We start from the raw sequence: 3,796 nt of genomic DNA, 5'->3' as shown, positions 1-3,796 counted from the left end.
TTGCCCAGGCTGGAGTGCAGTGGCATTATCTTGGCTCACTGCAAGCTCCGCCTCCCAGGTTCACACCATTCTCCTGCCTCAGCCTCCCGAGTAGCTGGGACCACAGGCACCCGTCACCATTCCTGGCTAATTTTTTGTATTTTTAATAGAGATGGGGTTTCACAGTGTTAGCCAGGATAGTCTCTATCTCCTGACCTCGTGATCTGCCCACCTCGGCGTCCCAAAGTGCTGGGATTTCAGGCGTAAGCCACCACGCCCAGCCTGAAATAAATTTTTAAAGTAAAAGGTGTAAAGCATTTAAAAAGACAAGTCAGAATACTTCAGGAACCACATATCCAACACAAACTTTATCCTCAAATGAGTTATGTTTGCCTCGCACTAATAAACTTTGATTCCACTCAAATTAGAGCAAGAATCTTCCATACATAAGTATCTTCCCTGCCCAATAATTCAAAGAAAAAACATCCAAAATGATTAGTAAAGAAAATTGTAAGAATTAACAGTCTCTTTAAATTTGTTTTAAATATTTTTGAGGTTTAAAAAGTACTTAAAGTTTGCCCTAGTAGGAAAACATTATCTGAATGAATACCCTAATGGCAAACCACTGTAAAATGCTTTAGCTACATTTGGGGGAGAGGCGTAGGGATTATCTTCAAAGCACCCCAGCTCTCTTGATGAGAAGGTCAGGTACACTGGTTTGTATCACTGCAACATCCATAAGGTGATGTAGATTGCATTTCCTTCAGAAAGGGCTTTATCAGAAGGGCATTACCCTTGATCTGCAAATTTGGCTGACAATTTACTGATAAGATTCATAACCTTTGGGTTGCTCTGGTATTTTGACATATTTGCTGGGTTCTGAGCCACATCCTGGAAGGCCACCATAACTTCTGGATCCTGCATGGCTGCAAGAACCTCTGGATCACTAAGCATTTCATTGAGTCCAGGCATTCCGGCCATTCCAGGCATTCCCTCTCCCATTCCAGGCATTCCTCGGGGAAAATTACCAGGCATTCCCCCAGGAAGGCCACCTGGAAAAGAGCCATACTGAGCTCCTGACTGGCTGCTTCTTCCCTCTGGGCTCTCTTGTGCTCTTCTCGAGCCTTCTTTTTTTTTTTTTTTTGAGACGGAGTCTTGCTCTGTCACCCAGTCTGGAGTGCAGTGGCCAGATCTCAGCTCACTGCAAGCTCCGCCTCCCGGGTTTATGCCATTCTCCTGTCTCAGCCTCCCAAGTAGCTGGGACTACAGGTGCCCGCCACCACGCCCGGCTAGTTTTTTTTGTATTTTTTAGTAGAGACGGGGTTTCACCGTGTTAGCCAGGATGGTCTCGATCTCCTGACCTCGTGATCCGCCCATCTCGGCCTCCCAAAGTGCTGGGATTACAGGCTTGAGCCACCGCGCCCAGCCAAGCCTTCTTAACTCTTTTTGTTCTTTCTTTGATCTCTTGCTCTTCAAGTTTTCGCTCATACTTTCTCCAATGTTCTGCAATTTTCTGTACCCTAGGTTGAACTTCTTTCAGCATTGCACTAGCATCTTCATCATAATCCAATTTACAGGCAAGGGCAAGATCATGGGCTGCTTCTTCCCAGTGGCCTAGAAGTCTATGTGCTTTCCCTCATCACTTGTAAGGCTGAGCTGAATCAGGATTTATTTCAATGGCTCTGTCACAGTCCCAGATGGCGGAATTTGGCTTCTGTAATTTGACGAAGACGCTGGCTTTCTTGGCATACAAAACGGCCAAGTGAGGATTCAGCTTGATGGCATCTGTGAATAAGTCAATGGCTTTCTGCAGTTCATCGTTATTTAGGGCTTCAATAGCAGCCACTTTCTTATCATTTGCCTGATCCATCATCACCTCTGTTATCCCATTTCTTGAGGGCCATCAGTGTCTGGTTCAATCACACCTTAATTATCAATTTCTAGCTCACTTTCCCTACTTGATGTTTCGTCTGCCTTTAAGTCTTCCTCTACCTTCTTACTATCAAGTTTTTCTTTGGTATTTTCTTCTGATTTACCTTTCTGAGTAGTAGGTGGTACTTTATCTCCGTGCTCTCCACCCACTCCCTCAGGAAGCTCATTTCCTCGGTGTGCAGAACGCTTGGATCCTGAAAATGTTTTTACAAAGGCCCGAAACTCATTCACTTTGCAGGGGTCCATGGTTGGGAGGCGGTGGGTGAAGCTGAGGGGCTGCAGCCCAGTTCCAGGCCCAGATGCTGGCTTGGCATGACGGTGCAGAAGGGCCGTATATCTAAATGTAGTGACTAATGTTTACCTGTAACTTCTGATCCCCTAACATAAATAAAATCAAGCTGTAACCCAACCACCTGGGGCACACGTTCTCAGGACCTCCTGAGGCTATGTCATGGGTCATGGTTCTCACATTTGGCTCAGAATAAATCACTTCAAATATCTTACAGAGTTTAGTTTTTTTGTTTTGTTTTGTTTTTCTTGAGACAGAGTCTTGCTCTGTCACCCAGGCTGAAGTACGATGGCACTCTCGAATAGCTGGGATTACGGGTGCGTACCACCATGCCTGACTAATTTTTGTATTTTTAGTAGAGACAGGGTTTCACCATATTGTCCAGGATGGTCTTGAACTCCTCACTTCATGTGATCCACCCACCTCAGCTTCCCAAAGTGCTGGGATTATAGGCATGAGGCACCATACCCGTCCTGAATTTGGCTTTTTTCATCAACAATATTATTCTTCATTTTAAGAGAAAGAGAAAATAGCAACATTGAAGAACCCAAAAATAGTAAGTGAATTTGGCTTATCAAGATATAATTTTTTTTTTTTTAATGCTGCAGATTTCCTCAACCGGGTTATATTATATGGTTCAAGGAAAACTAATAGAATGAAACAGAGGGCTTTTTCTGGCCCACCACTAAAGAAAGGGTAGTATGGCACTGAACAGGAAGGCCTACTTTTGTTTGACTCTCTAGTCTGTATCTCTTTCTAGCCTTTTGTCCTAATCCCCTGTGTATTAGTTTCCTACTGCTGCTGTAACAAATTATCATAGATTTAGGGGCTTAAAACAACACAAATTTATTATCTTACAGTTCTGGAAGTCAGAAGTCTGAAGTGGGCTACAATGAGCTGAAATCAGGGTGTCAGCAGGGCTGCATTCCTTCTGGAGACTCTGGGGAGCAATCAGTTTTCTTGTGTCTTCCAGCCTCTAGAGGCCTCCTGCATTCCTTGGCTTGCGGTCTTCTCTCATCTTCCTAGCTTGCAATGGCAGGTCAGATCTTTCTCACATGCATCACTTGGACCCTGACTCTCCCCTTCCCACTTTCCCATTTTAGGATCCTTGGATCCTCCTGGAAAATTCAGGCTCCTCTTCCTATTTAATACCATATAGTTAGCATAGTTAATTTCACCTGCAAACTTAATGCTCTTTTGCCACGTAATTGTAACATAATCACAGGTTCTGGGGATTAGGCCATTATTCTGCTTACCATGCTGCTAAGGTTAGATGCAGATCCTAGTACTTTACCCATCCTTTTTCTTATAAGCATGAATGGCTAGCATCTGACCAAAGAATTAGTTGAAATGAACTCTTTTGGGTTTGGTGAAAGTAAAAGTTATAAACTCAACTACTTGCCACTCAAATGAGAGATTTATTTACGCTGAACCCAAGATGATGCTTGTTACAACAGGAGTGCTGTAGGTGTCAGGTAAGGGAGGACCTTAGTATCATGCACTTCCGTGTGAAGGGACCACCAAACAGGCTTTGTGTGAGCAATAAAGCTGTTTATTTTTACTTGGGTGTAGGCAGGCTGAGTCCGAAAAAGGAAT

General features: G+C 43.9%; 1 pseudogene; it reads right to left on the bottom strand.

Annotated features, from left to right (window-relative positions):
• Nucleotides 1-649: 649 nt before the first annotated feature.
• Nucleotides 650-2,157, bottom strand: LOC107000259 (putative protein FAM10A4; annotated as a pseudogene).
• Between the last annotated feature and the right edge of the window lie 1,639 nt (nucleotides 2,158-3,796).

Source organism: Macaca mulatta, chromosome 9 (assembly GCF_049350105.2).
Source record: "Macaca mulatta isolate MMU2019108-1 chromosome 9, T2T-MMU8v2.0, whole genome shotgun sequence".
NCBI lineage: Eukaryota > Metazoa > Chordata > Mammalia > Primates > Cercopithecidae > Macaca > Macaca mulatta.
This window is presented reverse-complemented; position numbering and strand designations above follow the sequence as displayed.